The 18,681-nt window shown below is 39.4% G+C and overlaps 1 long non-coding RNA gene across 1 annotated transcript in view; it reads right to left on the bottom strand.

Annotated features, from left to right (window-relative positions):
- Positions 1-474: 474 nt before the first annotated feature.
- LOC115093164 overlaps positions 475-18,681 on the bottom strand; it is a 64,074-nt gene continuing 45,867 nt past the window's right edge. The window contains exons 3-4 of the long non-coding RNA XR_003857196.1: positions 3,909-3,970; positions 475-978 (exon numbers count right to left, since the gene is read on the bottom strand). This is a non-coding gene — a long non-coding RNA (uncharacterized LOC115093164). The remainder of the gene's footprint in view (positions 979-3,908; positions 3,971-18,681) is intronic.

Consider the following 18,681-nt stretch of genomic DNA (forward strand, 5'->3'; position numbering starts at 1 on the left):
TACCTTTATCCACACCTACCCGCTTTACGGGTGAAGCCAAGATGTGCAGAAGGTTTGTTAATAAATGCAGCATGCATTTTTCATTACATACTACCCTCTTTCCCACTGAAGCTTCAAAGACCACTTACATCCTATCATTCCTAGAAGGACGAGCCCTGGCCTGGGCTTCACCATTATGGGAACGTGAAGATCCTATCCTGAATGACCTACTAGGATTTCTAAAACTTTTAAAGTCTGTGTTTGATGACCCGGCTCGCCAGACCATCGCTGGATCCGCCTCGCTCAACCTTCAGCAAGGTAACAAGCCACTTACAGACTTTGCCATTGAATTTAAGACTCTAGCATCCAAACTACATTGGGACATTGGATGCTTACGTCATACCACCCCACGGGTACTGGAGTTTCTGTTTGAAATTCCAGTCTTTTCACCGTTGTGAGAATACTTTAATCATTGGTCCATATAAGCACTTTCAAAGAGCATATTTTTTTTTCAATTTTTAAGCTTTTTTATGTAAAAAAAGAGAGATACTTTCCCCGTATGGCAAAACCCGACATGATATCACATTTCGCCCAAGCTGCCTCAGGGGCCTGCCAGATCGGCTTCTTTTCAGCACAAAAGTATATCTCCAAGCATGTCACTTAAAGAATAAAAAATAACACTTTTAAGAATTCCTTTTGCAAATATATATGTACACAAGTATAATAGCAACACATCAGGATTAATACATCACATCATTCAACAGCTATTCACAGTAGGAAGAACATGTCTGAAACTTTGGACACAAGCGGTAATGTGCACTGTCAGGCAACCATTTGAAATTGGCACTAAACCTGTACAGTATTTAAAGGATATCTGGCTAGTACGTCATGAATGATGTCACAAAATTAAAAGGCAAGGTAGGTTTCATCACAAGAAGAGTTGATTTCCTCACAAGAAAGCAGTCCACTCAATTTCTCGATTTAGCCCGTGGGGAATAACTGTTTGAAAACAAAAGATCCAAAATTGTTCACGCTGTCTTAATGTTTTTTCACAGTCACCACCATGCCAATACTGTGGGACAAACTCCAGAATGGTCCACTGTATCGCATCAAATTTATGGTCTGTTTCCAGGAAATGAGAGACCATAGCTGCCTCAGTTTTACTAGTTTTTAAGCAACTTCAGTGTTCAATAAGTCGGGTTTTCACCACACGTTTAGTCATGCCAATGTACTTTAATTGGCATGGGCAAATGATCATATACACCACATGAGAGATGTTTTTATTTTTTATGTATTTAATTTTCAAAATAAAATTTACAAGAATATTCTTGTGAATTGAAATAGCAAAGAAATTGTTACATCATTGAAGTTGAAATAACATTTAAAGGTACTCTAAACAATTTCTATGTATTAAACAGAAGAAAATTACATAGAAACACAGAAACATAGAAATGACGGCAGAAGAATACCAAATGGCCCATCGAGTCTGCCCAGCAAGCTACGCACTTAATCCATTTTTTTTTCCCTTTTTCTCTCTCCCACCTGTTACTATTGGCTTCCAGTACCCTCTAGAGATGTGCTTCGTTGTTCGCCCCGAAGTAGGAAATTGCCCGAAATTTCCTACTTCGGTTTTTTTTCGGAGGCCCGAAACCCGAAAGAATTTTCCCCGACTTTCAGGGAAATTTCGTTTTTCGGGTTTGCCTGGGGGAGGGGCACACGTTTTTGTTTTTTTTTATTAAAACCCACCCCAAACCACCCCAAACATTTACCTTAACTATAATTCACCACCCCCCCCCCCATCCCGATCCCTCCCCAAGACTTACAAAGTAGATCCCTGGTGGTCCAGCGGGGTCCCGGGATCCATTTGCCCTCCTCCGTGCCCATGTTTCTGCAGCCGTGCTCTTTAAAATGGTGACGCGCAGCCTCTGAACTACCATGTCACAGGGGCTACCGGCGCCATTGGTCAGCCCCTGTCACATGGCCATCGGCGCCATCTTGTGCTCCTGTCATGTGACTGGAGCTGACCAATGGCGCCGAAAGCCTCTGTGACATAGTATGGGCAAAGGCTATCGGCGCCATTTTGATTACTGGCAGCCGACAATGAAATGGCTCCCGGACCCCCGCTGGACCCCCAGAGATTATTGGCAAGCCTTGGGGGGGTCAGGAGCCCCCCTTCTGACCCCCCCAAGGCTTGCCAATAATCTCTGGGGGTCCAGCGGGGGTCCGGGAGCCATTTCATTGTCGGCTGCCAGTAATCAAAATGGCGCCGATAGCCTTTGCCCATACTATGTCACAGAGGCTTTCAGCGCCATTGGTCAGCTCCAGTCACATGACAGGAGCACAAGATGGTGCCGATGGCCATGTGACAGGGGCTGACCAATGGCGCCGGTAGCCCCTGTGACATGGTAGTTCAGAGGCTGCGCGTCACCATTTTAAAGAGCACGGCTGCAGAAACATGGGCACGGAGGAGGGCAAATGGATCCCGAGACCCCGCTGGACCACCAGGGATCTACTTTGTAAGTCTTGGGGAGGGATCGGGATGGGGGGGGTGGTAGTGTATGATAGATATGTAAAAAAAGGATTTTAAATGCTTGGGGTGGGTTTTTTTTAAGCTTCCTTTGCCGTTTCGCTTTTTGGCCCGGTTTCGGGTTTCCTCGTTTCGTTTTTTCGAAAAAACGAGACGAGGAAACCCGAAATTTACCACGAAGTATCCGAGTCAAAAAACGACCCGGCAGGAAAAAACGAAGCACATCTCTAGTACCCTCCAGCCCTATTTCCCCTCCACCCAATTTAGAGAGCAGCTTTGAATCTGCATCCAAGTGACATCCAGCTCAATTGGGGGTAGCAACCTCTGCAACAAGCAGGCCACCCCCTTGCCCCATACTCTTACCCACCCCTGTTTTTATTTTTTGTTTTGTTTTTTTTTTTAAATAGCAGCCCTCCATCCTTCCGCTCCGTGAAGGTGGAACACCAACTACTGGCCACTGGCATCCCGCTCCGTGAACGCCTCTGTGGCTACTGCCGCTCCGTGCAGTGTTTGAATGCCGCTGTGGCTACTGCCGCTCCGTGCAGTGTTTGAATGTCTCCACTTTATTCACGCCCTCTAGACTTGATGGATCCACAGTGTTTATCCCATGCCCCTTTGAAGTCGTTCACAGTTTTAGACTTCACCACTTCCTCCGGAAGGGCATTCCAGGCATCCACCACCCTTTCCGTGAAGAAATACTTCCTGACATTGGTTCTTAGTCTTCCTCCCTGGAGCCTCAGCTCATGACCTCTGGTTCTGCTGATTTTTTTCTGATGGAAAAGGTTTGTCGATGTCTTTGGATCATTAAAGTTTTTCAAGTATCTGAAAGTCTGAATCATATCACCCCTGCTCCTCCTTTCCTCCAGGGAGTACATATTTAGATTCTTCAATCTCTCCTCGTATGTCATCCTGTGAAGACCCTCCACCTTCCTGGTCGCCCTTCTCTGAACCGCTTCCATCTTGTCCTTGTCTCTTTGTAGATACGGTCTCCAGAACTGAACACCGTACTCCAGGTGTGGCCTCACCAAGGATCTGTACAGGGGGATAATCACTTCCCTTTTCTTACTCGATATTCCTCTCTCTATGCATCCCAGCATTCTTCTGGCTTTTGCTATCGCCTTGTCGCATTGTTTCGCAGACTTCATATCATTAGACACTATCACCCCAAGGTCCCTCTCCTGCTCCGTGCACATCAGCCTTTCCCCCCCCCCCCCCCCCCCCCGCCCGCCCCCCCCCCCCCCATCGAATACAGTTCATTTGGATTTCCACTCCCCATATGCATGACTTTGCACTTCTTGGCATTGAATCTCAGCTGCCATAAATTATTAGTGAAACCCCTTTATCAAGAGCGTGAAACTTAACAATGAATTAACTTCAATAAAGAAATAGTGCAAATGGTTACCCCTTTTCTCTACTTCATAGCCGGTGTTCAACTTGCAAGAAGACTTTTTAGTTGATCTGGATCTGTAAAAAGAAAGTTTTTCCCTTCAAATTTTATGGCACATCTACAAGGGTATTTAAGAATAAAATATCCTTCCTTATCCCTTCTTTCCTCAGTTGCAGAAACTTCTTCCTGTGAATCTGAATAATCCTTATTAAATCATGATATATCCATATTCTCTGTCCATAAAATAATTTCTGTCTATTACGGAAAAAAAACTTCATTACATTATCTTTATCTATGATAAAGGCAAATTGAATCAAGAATGTACCTCTACTCTTAATTTCCATATCTTCATGTGATTTTTGTATAAGAACAGAAATATTTATGGAATCAGTAGTAATTTTTTGCTCCACACCTTCTCCTCCCTTGACTTTCTGAACTAACTGAGGTTGTTCTTGTCCTCCTTTCCGTGTTCCAACATAAAAAGCTCTAATAATTACAGGAAGACTGTTCTGATATATTGAGAACTTGTGTACAATAACTCTTAAACAATTCCATTGGACTCAATTGTTTTATAATAGGGAAATTAACAACTCTTAAATTTAAAGTTCTTATTGAGTTTTCTAAGTTTTCAAATTATTTTTTAAATTCATCCTCTATTTTAATTTGATGATTCTGTATTTTTTCTATATGTAAAATACGTTTATCCAATCCTTCAATTTCTTTTTGTTAAAGAGTTATTAATTTCCTTTACAGCATCTGTTAAATTTATAATTGCAACATCAAGTTTAGCAATATTTATTTTTATTTATTTATTTATTTAACATTTTTATATACCGGGATTCATGCAGAATTTGCATATCATCTCGGTTTACATTGTAACTGAAAACGACAAGCATGAAGGAATGCAAGTTACATAGAACAGGGTAATAAACTTGGAAAGCAGATTGCAAGGGTAAAAATAACTTAGTACATGGGTAAATTAACATGGGTATAATAACAGGGAAAATTAACATGGGTATAATAACAGCTTATTATATTATATAATATAATTATATTAATATATAATATAATTATATTATATAATAAATTATATTATATAATATATTATATAATATAATTCTACAAGTTTTCCAATGTGATATTTACTGGCTTTATCATCACTGTAGTTGTAGGTTTCAATACAACTACAGTGTCCTGCTCTTTTTTCTTATGAACAATTTCAACTTATATAGAAACATAGAAATGACGGCAGAAGAAGACCAAACGGCCCATCCAGTCTGCCCAGCAAGCTTCATACTTTTTTTTTCTTCTCATACTTATCTGTTTCTCTTGGCTCTTAGTAACCTTTTGGTTCTATTTCCCTTCCACCCACACCATTAATGTAGAGAGCAGTATTGGAACTGCATCTATTTATTTATTTATTTGTTTATTTATTTATTTAAATATGTTTATATACCGCCTTTACAATTCAAAAAGAATTAATCAAAACGGTTCACAACAAACATACATAATAATAAATTAAATTAAAGAAAATAAAAATCATAAAATAACAATACAAAACTAAAAAGACAGTCATGCCCTGCAAAAATTAAACAAAAACTAAATTGGGTCTGTATTATAGCTCAAAAAAAAAGTATCTGGACCAAAAAATGATTTTAAAAGGAAGTAAATGGATATTAACTTTGGGAATTTATGAATGGACTGTATGCTTTCTGGAATAAGTATGTTTTTAATGATTTTTTAAACTGTTGTGTAGATGGAATAAGATGAAGAGAATCTGGAAGTGCGTTCCATAATATAGGGCCAGCTATTGCGAATGCCCTTTTCCTTGTTAACTCGTGTTTTGCCAGTTTAATTGTAGGTACATCTAAGAGATTTCTAGATAAAGATCTGAGTTGTCTGGCTGGTTTATAAATACGAAGATTACTACAAAGCCAAGTGGATGTTGTATTATAAATGAGAGAATGAATAATTGACAAAACTTTATAATGAATCCGATATTTAATTGGAAGCCAGTGAAATTAAAATAAGACAGGAGTAATATGATTTCGACGCAAGGTTCCTGAAAGCACACGAGCAGCTGAATTTTGAATCAATTGCAGAGAGTAGAGAGCAGAGTCTGATAGACCTAATAATAGAGCATTTATTTATTTATTTATTTATTTAATTTTATATACCGGCAACCGTTTGCACATCGTGCCGGTTTACAGATAACTTACAACAATGGATATATAGGCAAAGCCTTTACAAGGAACAGTGTTTAACAAAAGCTCAGAAACAGAGCAAGAACTAGCAAACTTGTGGAAAGAGGGGTAGGGGTGGTCGAGACAGGGGAGGGTGAAAACAGGTACAAAAGGAGTAATATGTACAGGGGTCGAGAGATTATTGACGTATACATAGGTTATATTATTGACATCTATATACATTGGTAAATTGACATAGGTTATATTATTGACATCTATATACATTGGTAAATTGGCATAGGTTATATTATTGTTATTATTATTACAATAATTTAATCCCGAAAATATCAAAGATTGTAGTATAGTGTGATAATCTTGAAGGAAAAGAAGAGGACAAATTCTTTTTAAAAGATTTAATTTGTAAAAAGATTTTTTTGTAAGATTGGTAATATGGTTAGCCATTGAAAGGTCTGAGTTTATTGTGATTCCTAGACTATTAGTAGAAGTACTGATGGGGATAAGAATTCCCTTGAAATTTAGATGAGAGGGAGGCCCTATAGAAGTGTTAGTAATAGTAGAAAGATGAGTAAGAGTAGTTTTTGACGGATTCAGTTTTAGTTGGTTGTGATCTAACCAAGTATTAATAGTAGAGAGATACAGAGTAATCAGCGAGAGAGTATCTGACCAGGAAGTATTATAAGGGACAAGTAAGAACATAAGAACATAAGAAAATGCCATACTGGGTCAGACCAAGGGTCCATCAAGCCCAGCATCCTGTTTCCAACAGTGGCCAATCCAGGTCATAGGAACCTGGCAAGTACCCAAAAACTAAGTCTATTCCATGTAACCATTGCTAATGGCAGTGGCTATTCTCTAAGTGAACTTAATAGCAGGTAATGGACTTCTCCTCCAAGAACTTATCCAATCCTTTTTTAAACACAGCTATACTAACTGCACTGACCACATCCCCTGGTAACAAATTCCAGAGTTTAATTGTGCGTTGAGTAAAAAAGAACTTTCTCCGATTAGTTTTAAATGTGCCCCATGCTAACTTCATGGAGTGCCCCCTAGTCTTTCTACTATCTGAAAGAGTAAATAACCGATTCACATCTACCCGTTCTAGACCTCTCATGATTTTAAACACCTCTATCATATCCCCCCTCAGTCGTCTCTTCTCTAAGCTGAAAAGTCCTAACCTCTTTAGTCTTTCCTCATAGGGAAGCTGTTCCATTCCCCTTATCATTTTGGTAGCCCTTCTCTGTACCTTCTCCATCGCAATTATATCTTTTTTGAGATGCGGCGACCAGAATTGTACACAGTATTCAAGGTGCGGTCTCACCATGGAGCGATACAGAGGCATTATGACATTTTCCGTTTTATTCACCATTCCCTTTCTAATAATTCCCAACATTCTGTTTGCTTTTTTGACTGCCGCAGCACACTGAACCGACGATTTCAATGTGTTATCCACTATGACACCTAGATCTCTTTCTTGGGTTGTAGCACCTAATATGGAACCTAACATTGTGTAATTATAGCATGGGTTATTTTTCCCTATATGCATTACCTTGCACTTATCCACATTAAATTTCATCTGCCATTTGGATGCCCAATTTTCCAGCCTCACAAGGTCTTCCTGCAATTTATCACAATCTGCTTGTGCTTTAACTACTCTGAACAATTTTGTGTCATCTGCAAATTTGATTATCTCACTCGTCGTATTTCTTTCCAGATCATTTATAAATATATTGAAAAGTAAGGGTCCCAATACAGATCCCTGAGGCACTCCACTGTCCACTCCCTTCCACTGAGAAAATTGTCCATTTAATCCTACTCTCTGTTTCCTGTCTTTTAGCCAGTTTTCAATCCACGAAAGGACATCGCCACCTATCCCATGACTTTTTACTTTTCCTAGAAGCCTCTCATGAGGAACTTTGTCAAACGCCTTCTGAAAATCCAAGTATACTATATCTACCGGTTCACCTTTATCCACATGTTTATTAACTCCTTCAAAAAAGTGAAGCAGATTTGTGAGGCAAGACTTGCCTTGGGTAAAGCCATGCTGACTTTGTTCCATTAAAACCATGTCTTTCTATATGTTCTATGATTTTGATGTTAGAACACTTTCCACTATTTTTCCTGGCACTGAAGTGAGGCTAACCGGTCTGTAGTTTCCCGGATCACCCCTGGAGCCCTTTTTAAATATTGGGGTTACATTTGCTATCCTCCAGTCTTCAGGTACAATGGATGATTTTAATGATAAGTTACAAATTTTTACTAATAGATCTGAAATTTCTTTTTTTAGTTCCTTCAGAACTCTGGGGTGTATACCATCCGGTCCAGGTGATTTACTACTCTTCAGTTTGTCAATCAGGCCTACCACATCTTCTAGGTTCACCGTGATTTGATTCAGTCCATCTGAATCTTTACCCATGAAAACCTTCTCCATTACGGGTACCTCCCCAACATCCTCTTCAGTAAACACCGAAGCAAAGAAATCATTTAATCTTTCCGCGATGGCCTTATCTTCTCTAAGTGCCCCTTTAACCCCTCGATCATCTAACGGTCCAACTGACTCCCTCACAGGCTTTCTGCTTCGGATATATTTAAAAAAGTTTTTACTGTGAGTTTTTGCCTCTACAGCCAACTTCTTTTCAAATTCTCTCTTAGCCTGTCTTATCAATGTTTTACATTTAGCTTGCCAATGTTTATGCTTTATCCTATTTTCTTCTGTTGGATCCTTCTTCCAATTTTTGAATGAAGATCTTTTGGCTAGAATAGCTTCTTTCACCTCCCCTTTTAACCATGCCGGTAATCGTTTTGCCTTTTTTCCACCTTTCTTAATGTGTGGAATACATCTGGACTGTGCTTCTAGGATGGTATTTTTTAACAATGACCACGCCTCTTGGACATTTTTAACTTTTGTAGCTGCTCCTTTCAGTTTTTTTCTAACAATTTTTCTCATTTTATCAAAGTTTCCCTTTTGAAAGTTTAGCACGAGAGCTGTGGATTTGCACACTGTTCCTCTTCCAGTCATTAAATCAAATTTGATCATATTATGATCACTATTGCCAAGCGGCCCCACCACCGCTACCTTTCTCACCAAGTCCTGTGCTCCACTGAGAATTAGATCTAAAATTGCTCCCTCTCTCATCGGTTCCTGAACCAATTGCTCCATAAAGCTATCATTTATTCCATCCAGGAACGTTATCTCTCTAGCGTGACCCAATGATACATTTACCCAGTCAATATTGGGGTAATTGAAGTCTCCCATTATTACTGCACTACCAATTTGGTTAGCTTCCCTAATTTCTCTTACCATTTCACTGTCCGTCTCACCATCTTGACCAGGTGGGCGGTAGTATACCCCTATCACTATCGTCAGCATAGATTCGAAAGTGGACGTTGAGTGCTGTAAGGATCTGACAGAGAGGAAGTAAGTATATGTTGAATAATATAGGAGAAAGGGATGAACCTTGTGGTACACCAGAAGATGATATATAAGAATCTGAGCAATGATTATTAACTTGTATATGTAAATGACGGTTAGTTAAAAATGATTGAAACCATGAAAAAACAGTAGATTGAATGCCAAACGACTTTAATCCTGATAAGAGTACATGGTGATCCAAGGTATCGAACGCTGCGGATATATCTAACGATATAAGAGTGTAGTCTGTATAAGCGTCGAAACCACGAAAAACTGTGTCAAAACAGGATAGAAGTAAAGTTTCTGTAGAGTGGCCTTTCCTAAAGCCGTGTTGGCCTGAGTGCAAAAGTTCATTATCAGCTAAAAAGTTGGAAAGTTGTTTTAAAACCACTGATTCCAAAAGTTTGGCCAAGGAAGGAATCAGGGCTATAGGCCTTAGGTTGTTAAAATCTAAAGGATCTTTAGATTTGTTTTTTTGAATTGGGAGTATAGCAATCTTTTTTAAATTGTCTGGAAAAGTACCAGATGATAATGATTGGTTGATCAAGTCACGTAAAAACTGACAAGTAGAGGGTGCAATGCTTTAAATAAAGTTCCTGAACAAGGGTTGAAAGGAGAATTAGTTATTTTCTGTGTCTGAATTATTTTCAAAATTGTAGACTCGGAAATAGGTTCAAATTTGGACCATGATAGTTGATCTGAAGGGTCTTTAAAAGTAGGATATGGTAAATGTTGAAATTCCTTAGAAATAGTTTCTATTTTATTTTTGAAATGAGAAGCTATATTGTTACAGTCTGCAAGACTGTAACACAAATCGTTTGATTTATTAACAGTTGTCAGAGATTTTACAATCTTGAAAAGGACATTAGGATTCCCATGTGCATCAGAAATCTTTTGAGAGAAGATTTTTTAGCTTTATTACTTTCTTTATTATAGCGTCTTAATGTACTGTAATAATCACTCTTTGTCTGCGCAGATTTGTTATATCTCCATCTACGTTCCTTTAGTCTAACAAGATATTTTAAAGAATGTAAGGAACGAGAGAACCAAGGGGCATTAATTTTATCTTTTTTGGGATAATTGTTTTCAGAGGAGCTAGAGAATTTAATATTGATGAAATTGCAGTGTTCCAGATATTGACAGTGTCAGTACAGGTGGGGGCAATCTGTAGGGGTGGTCTAATGGATAAAGCACCAATAAATATTTCTGAAGAAATAAATTTCCTTTTCCATACTGCTGGTGGATTTTTTGTTTTTGAGACAAATGTTTGGACTCTTAACTTGAACTGAATAAGAAATTGATCTGACCAAGGTAGGGGGAAACTTCGATTGATTTGGTAGTAAGAGAGGCAAAAGCGGGATTACAAAACAAAAGATCTAAAGTATGTCCTCGTTGATGAATTGGTTCTTGAATTAATTGTTCCCAACCAAGACCAGTCAAAGCATCTAGAAATGTAGATTCAATTTTAGATAAATTGGAAGCATTTATATGTAAATTAAAATCTCCAATTAGTATAGTTTTCGACAAATCTACTGATAATGTTGAGATAGCTTCTAAAAAGCTGGATAAATCACTATTTAGAAAGTTTGGAGGACAGTAAATCAAACAAACATTTATGGCAATAGTTGTGATTAATAGTATTTCTAAAGCTTGAGGAAGAGAAATATGTATTTTAACAGGTTTTAGTGAAGTCTTTATAATAGCTAATAATCCTCCTCCTTTACGATTGGGCCTGGGTTCTGATATTGCCATATAATCTGACGAATTAAAATTATTCAAAATTACTGTGTCCGTGTCTGTTAACCAGGATTCAACAATTAAGAAAAAACCCGGTTTCTCTCTGTGAATTAAGTCCATTAAAACTGGAATCTTCTTTCATATTGATTGGGCATTACAAAAGATAAAAGATAAAGCAGTAAATAACAAGGTAACAGGCAACGTTGGAGTAATAGAAATTAAATTAGAATTATTTAAGTTATTCAAAACAGAATTTACGTGGGAATGCTTTCCAAGACTAGGAGAAGATGAATTATATTTACCTCGACCTAATAAAACTGGGATATCCATGGTCTGTGACACCAGCCAGTTAACAATTCATAGAACGAAGGTCAGAACGAAGGGGCAAGAACAAAGGGGCAGGCCCCTTGTTCGCACTCCTTCGTCGCGAGACGCCAGACTCTGTCACCGCTAGTTTTATAGTGAGTCGCCCTCTGATGATGTTGAGGCTGGGGGGGGGGGCCGATTCCTTCGGTGTCACTATACCTGCGGGAAAGATGAAATGGTAAGTGGAGTTGAAAAGTCCAAAAGTCCAACAGTTGAGCAAGCTCTCAGATGGTAGAAAAGAGCTTTCACGGAGTCAAGGGAAGTAAGCCCCTCCGCTGTCACCACTAGTTTTATAGTGAGTTGCCCTCTGATGATGTTGAGGCTGGGGGCGGGGCCAATTCCTTCGGCGTCACTATACCTGCGGGAAAGATGAAATGGTAAGTGGAGTTGAAAAGTCCAAAAGTCCAACAGTTGAGCAAGCTCTCAGATGGTAGAAAAGAGCTTTCACGGAGGCAAGGGCAGTAAGCCCCTCCGCTGTCACCACTAGTTTTATAGTGAGTCGCCCTCTGATAATGTTGAGGCTCGGGGCGGGGCCGATTCCTTTGGCGTCACTATACCTGGAAAGGCAGAATTTTCTTCTGAGTCCAGCTCACATAACCAAGGTCAAGTGAAAGCACTGGATAATCTTGCTCTGTCCCCCTAAGTGAAATATCTAGCTTAATTAGTTAGGGGTAGTAACCGCCGCAATAAGCAAGCTACACCCATGCTTATTTGTTTACCCAGACTAGGTAATTCAGTCCTTGTTGGTTGTTCTCTGTATATAGATCCACTTTTCTTCATTCCCCCTGCCATTGAATCAGAGAGCTATTCTGGATATGCGTGAAGTATCGGTCTTCCTCCCCTGCCGTTGAAGCAGAGAGCTATGCTGGATATGCATTGAAAGTGAAGTATCAGTCTTTTTCCCCTGCTGTTGAAGCAGAGAGCTATGCTGGATATGCATTGAAAGTGAAGTATCGGTCTTTCTCCCCTGCCATTGAAACAGAGGGCTATGCTGGATATAGTATCAGACTTATTTGGTTTGGGGTAGTAACCACCGTAACAAGCAAGCTACTCCCTGCTTTTTTGTGAATGCAAATCCTTTTTTCCACATTTCCTCTTGCCGTTGAAGCTTAGAGCAATGTTGGAGTCACATTAACCGAGTGTATGTTTATTGAATAAGGTTATTATCTCCAGGTAGTAGCCGTCATACCTGCGAGCCACCCACTCCTCATTCACGTCCTCTAGACTTTATGGATCCACAGTGTTTATCCCACGCCCCTTTGAAGTCCTTCACAGCAAACTTAAGGGGTACTTTCTTGTAAAATTAAACTTCCCAGCTCTTCTGAATCAGTTGTCACATTTAAATTTTGAAACTCTGAATCATTTGCTTTTAATCTTTGATTTTCTCTGTCATCTTCTCCTGTTGTCTCCAGCAAACTTAAAGCTTCTTGCTTTTTTCCTGGCAATTCTAAGGGGAAATCCCCTTCTTTTCCAGGAGGTGATGGTGTTACCGGCGCCCCTGGACAAAGAGGTCTCCTCGACCAAAGGGATTGGACTCCGCTCTGAACCCAATCCTAATGTGGTCTGCTCAACAGGAAAATTCTGGGGTACATCTAGCCATTCCGTTACCATCCTTTGCCCCGGTACAACATTTGCAACACCTGGGGAAGGCCTCAGCTTTGCCTTCCTTTTGGTGTGTGGCATATCTTTGGCAATAAAGAAAGGGAAATACAGCACTGGATAAAGAACGATTCAGTAGGCTGTGTTACACAAGTTCAGAGAGATTACACTAACTGGAGATCTCGAGGTAGTAAGAACTAATAATTTTAAAGGTATATTAGTAAATAATACCTGAAGTTGTTGTCACTGGAGAATCTGAAATTGAGAGGGAAAACGAAGTTAGGATTAAGATGGAAACATTATTCAACACCATCCAAGTAAATTTTCCATCAAATCCATACAAAGTCCATGCGAAGCCAGGCAAAGCCCAGCAAGACCGCGCGCCTCTTAGGCGCACGTGGCTTTGGTGGCGCGCCAGCGTCAGCTGCGTACCACTATGGGTCCGCTCTTATAGGGCACTTCTGGGTCCCGCCTTCGATGGCACTTCCGGTCGCCGCACTGAATACCGTCAGGGCAAAAGGACTCTTACCCCCAGAAATTACAGCAGCAAGGTAATATGAAGCAGTCTTTCTCCTCTCAATCTCCCACATGAGAGATTTTACATGTGAATTCAGTCAACAATTGAATCTCATAGTCAGATGATGTTTTTAAAGCAGACTTTGTATATTTAAGAGAGCACAAGCTACAATCACAAGCATCCATATTATAATCTTTGACTCATGATGGATTATGAAATGCAGATTGAACTATACAATTTTTCACATTAGGACCACAGGAAAAGGAAAAGCGTAATGGAGCCTGAAAAATAGGGTGTACTTTTTGCAAAATTGACCAATGCTTGCAAATGGCACCACAGATAGCTACAGAGGCAGTGGTATGACACAAAACCAATAAGAACATAAGAACATAAGAAAATGCCATACTGGGTCAGACCAAGGGTCCATCAAGCCCAGCATCCTGTTTCCAACAGTGGCCAATCCAGGCCATAAGAACCTGGCAAGTACCCAAAAACTAAGTCTGCCTGTTCAAATCCACCAATGGATTTTTTCTAGACAACAAAAGATCTCAATTGGAATACAAAGCCCATCGGTATGCCGCTTTTACAGACAACATAGGGTACCCTCATTGTAAAAATCTCTGTGCCATTTGTTGGGCCTGAATTTTGAAACCTTTAGTATCTGAACATAAGCGACATAACCTGAGAAATTGGCACACAGGGAGATTAACTTTGAAGTTAGTCTGGTGAAAGCTATCAAACCTAAATAAGTTATTGCGTTCATTCGGTTTTTGATGAATGCTGGTAGTTAATCTAATGTCCTGTTTAATAACGAGAATGTCTAGGAATGCAATTTCGTCCTTGTGATAATTCATAGTAAAACGTAGACAATGATTAAGGGTATTCAACCATTCATGAAAAGCAAGTAGACTGTGAGCTGACCCACGCCATATGACAAAGATATCGTCTATATACCGCTTCTAGCAACTTAAGTGTTCATCCCATTTAGAATTCTGAATACATCTTATTTCAAAATCTGCAACACAGATGCTGGCTATATCAGGGGCCATTGCTGCACCTGTTGCAGTTCCACGTATTTGCAGAAATACATTTTCTTCAAATGTGAAATAAGTTTTGCTTAATGTGAGTTCTAATACTTGAATAATATATGTAGTAGGAATCCGTTGTGGTATTGGACGAGTGGAAGTAATTTAAATACCAATGCTAGAACTTCATCTTGTGGAATTACTGTATACAGTGATTCAATATCAAATGTAACTAGCAGATAATCTGTCTCAAGTGATATGGAATCTAAAAATTGTAACATGTATGTGTTCTCTTTGATGTAAGATGGAGCGATGGACACAAATGGCTGAAGGACCTTGTCTACAAAAATAGAAATAGGTTCTAAGACTAAATCATTCGCGGAAACGATGGGTCTTCCCGGAGGATGGTCAAGAATCTTGTGGATTTTAGGAATGATATACAGAACCGGTGTTCTTGGATGTTTATTAACTAGAAATTCTTTTTCTCGAGATGTCAAAAATCCTTGTGTGTAGCCAACCTCAATCAATTGGGAAACTTCCGCTAAAATTTCATATATAGGGTCCATAGTTAGCTGTTGATAGAAGCTGGTGTCCATTAATTGTCGATATACTTGTTTGTATTGTATATTGCTGAGAATCATGATGGTTCCTCCTTTGCCCACGGGTTTAATTACTGTCTTTTCTCATTTTAAGTTGTTTCAATGCATCATTTTCAATGCGTATCAAATTAAAAAACTGATCTACAGAAGAATTTTCAATATCTTGCACGTCATTCAGGATTAATTCCTGAAAGGTAAATATTGCAGGATCACCCGGAGATGGAGGACACCAATGGGACTTATTCTTGACTAATGAATTATCACACTATTGTATTGGAGATTTCTCAAAGAAAATTTTGCATTGAAGCTGTCTAATAAATTTGAAAAAAATCACGTCGAAAAGCAAAAGGATCATGCATTTGAGTTGGTACATAATTTAATCCTTTGTTAAGAACAGATTCTTCATCTTTTGTTAACAGGCAATCTGACAAATTGATAACTGCAGAAGACGTAATTGGAACTACGTTGGAGGATATTGATTTGGTGGAGGAGGATACTGTGGAAGATACTGATTTTGAGGATAGAATTGGGATCGCGTCCAGGTTTGTTCCAATCTCACATATTGTAATTGCAAGCTCCTCTGCGTCTTCCTTGGGCATTCTGTCCCCGATGTTGCGGCTGTAGAGAGAACTCTCTTGACTGTTGTTCCTCATCACTTCCAGACAAACTGTCAGTTAAACTAAAGGTGATATGTTTGGCACACTTAGCCATTTGATACTTGTTTAACCAAGAGCAAATGGTCCCCTTTTTATAGTCTGCTTCATCTCTCCAAAATTTGTTGATCTTAGTCAATTTTAATTCAGATCTGAATTTGTCCATGCTTGTGATTGTAGCTTGTGCTGTCTTAAATATCCAAAGTCTGCTTTAAAAACACCATCCGGCCATGAGATTCAATCATAAGAACATAAGAAAATGCCATACTGGGTCAGACCAAGGGTCCATCAAGCCCAGTATCCTGTTTCCAACAGTGGCCAATCCAGGCCATAAGAACCTGGCAAGTACCCAAAAACTAAGTCTATTCCATGTTACCATTGCTAATGGCAGTGGCTATTCTCTAAGGGGCGGATTTTAAAAAGCATTTACATGCGTAAATCTGGGTTTTACGCATGTAAATGCACTTTACTCAAGTAAGTGGGCTTTTGAAAATTGCTACAATATATGCCATTGAATCGTCCATAGGATTTATTCGCATAAGTGCACTTTACGTGAGTAAATGGCTTTTGAAAATTGCTACAATAGTAGTTACATTTATGCGCGTAACTCCTTTGAAAATTACCCCCTAAGTGAACTTAATAGCAGGTAATGGACTTCTCCTCCAAGAACTTATCCAATCCTTTTTTAAACACAGTTATACTAACTGCACTAACCACATCCTCTGGCAACAAATTCCAGAGTTTAATTGCGTGCTGAGTAAAAAAGAACTTTCTCCAATTAGTTTTAAATGTGCCCCATGCTAACTTCATGGAGTGCCCCCTAGTCTTTCTACTATCCGAAAGAGTAAATAACCGATTCACATCTACCCGTTCTAGACCTCTCATGATTTTAAACATCTCTATCATATCCCCCCTCAGTCGTCTCTTCTCCAAGCTGAAAAGTCCTAACCTCTTTAGTCTTTCCTCATAGGGGAGCTGTTCCATTCCCCTTATCATTTTGGTAGCCCTTCTCTGTACCTTCTCCATCGCAATTATATCTTTTTTGAGATGCGGCGACCAGAATTGTACACAGTATTCAAGGTGCGGTCTCACCATGGAGCGATACAGAGGCATTATGACATTTTCCGTTTTATTCACCATTCCCTTTCTAATAATTCCCAACATTCTGTTTGCTTTTTTGACTGCCGCAGCACACTGAACCGACAATTTCAATGTGTTATCCACTATGACACATGTAAAATCTCTCATGTGGTGTATATGATCATTTGCCCATGCCAATTAAAGTACATTGGCATGACTAAACGTAAGGTGAAAACCCGACTCATTGAACACCTAAGTTGCTTAAAAACTAGTAAAACTGAGGCAGCTATGGTCTCTCATTTCCTGGAAGCAGACCATGAATTTGATGAAATACAGTGGACCATTCTGGAGTTTGTCCCACAGCATTGGCGTGGTGGTGAAAAACATTAAGCAGCGTGAACAATTTTGGATCTTTTGTTTTCAAACAGTTATTCCCGTCGGGCTAAATCGAGAAATTGAGTGGACTGTTTTCTTGTGAGGAAACCAACTCTTCTTGTGAGGACACCTACCTTGCCTTTTAGTTTTGTGACTTCATTCATGACGTACTAGCCAGATATCCTTTAAACACTGCACAGGTTTAGTGCCAATTTCAAATGGTTGTCTGACAGTGCACATTACTGCTTATGTCCAAAGTTTCAGACACACTCTTCCTACTGAGAGTAGCTGTTGAACGATATGATGTATTAATCCCGATGTGTTGCTACATATATATTTGCAAAAAGAATTCTTAAAAGAGTTATTTTTTATTCTTGGAGATATACCTTCATGCTGAAAAGAAGCCGTTCCAGCAGGCCCCTGAGATAGCTTGGGCGAAACATGATACAAGAACATAAGAACATAAGAAAATGCCATACTGGGTCAGACCAAGGGTCCATCAAGCCCAGCATCCTGTTTCCAACAGTGGCCAATCCAGGCCATAAGAACCTGGCAAGTACCCAAAAACTAAGTCTATTCCATGTAACCATTGCTAATGGCAGTGGCTATTCTCTAAGTGAACTTAATAGCAGGTAATGGACTTCTCCTCCAAGAACTTATCCAATCCTTTTTAAACACAAGCTATACTAACTGCACTAACCACATCCTCTGGCAACAAATTCCAGAGTTTAATTGTGCGTTGAGTAAAAAAGAACTTTCTCCGATTAGTTTTAAATGTGCCCCATGCTAACTTCATGGAGTGCCCCCTAATCTTTCTACTATCCGTAAGAGTAAATAACCGATTCACATCTACCCGTTCTAGACCTCTCATGATTTTAAACATCTCTATCATATCCCCCTTCAGTCGTCTCTTCTCCAAGCTGAAAAGTCCTAATCTCTTTAGTCTTTCCTCATAGGGGAGTTGTTCCATTCCCCTTATCTTTTTGATATCATGTCGGGCTATGCCAAACGGGTGAAGTATCTCTCTTTTTTTACATAAAAAAGCTTAAAAATTGAAAAAAATATATATGCTTTTTGAAAGTGCTTATATAGACCAATGATTGAAGTGTACTCGCAACGGTGAAAAGACTGGAAGGTCAGACAGTAACTCCAGAACCCATGGGGTGGTATGACGGTCCTTAAATAACTAAAAATTAAAAACAAAAAATTTCTTTGTTGATTTAC

Source organism: Rhinatrema bivittatum, chromosome 1, assembly GCF_901001135.1.
Source record: "Rhinatrema bivittatum chromosome 1, aRhiBiv1.1, whole genome shotgun sequence".
In the NCBI taxonomy this organism is placed as follows: domain Eukaryota; kingdom Metazoa; phylum Chordata; class Amphibia; order Gymnophiona; family Rhinatrematidae; genus Rhinatrema; species Rhinatrema bivittatum.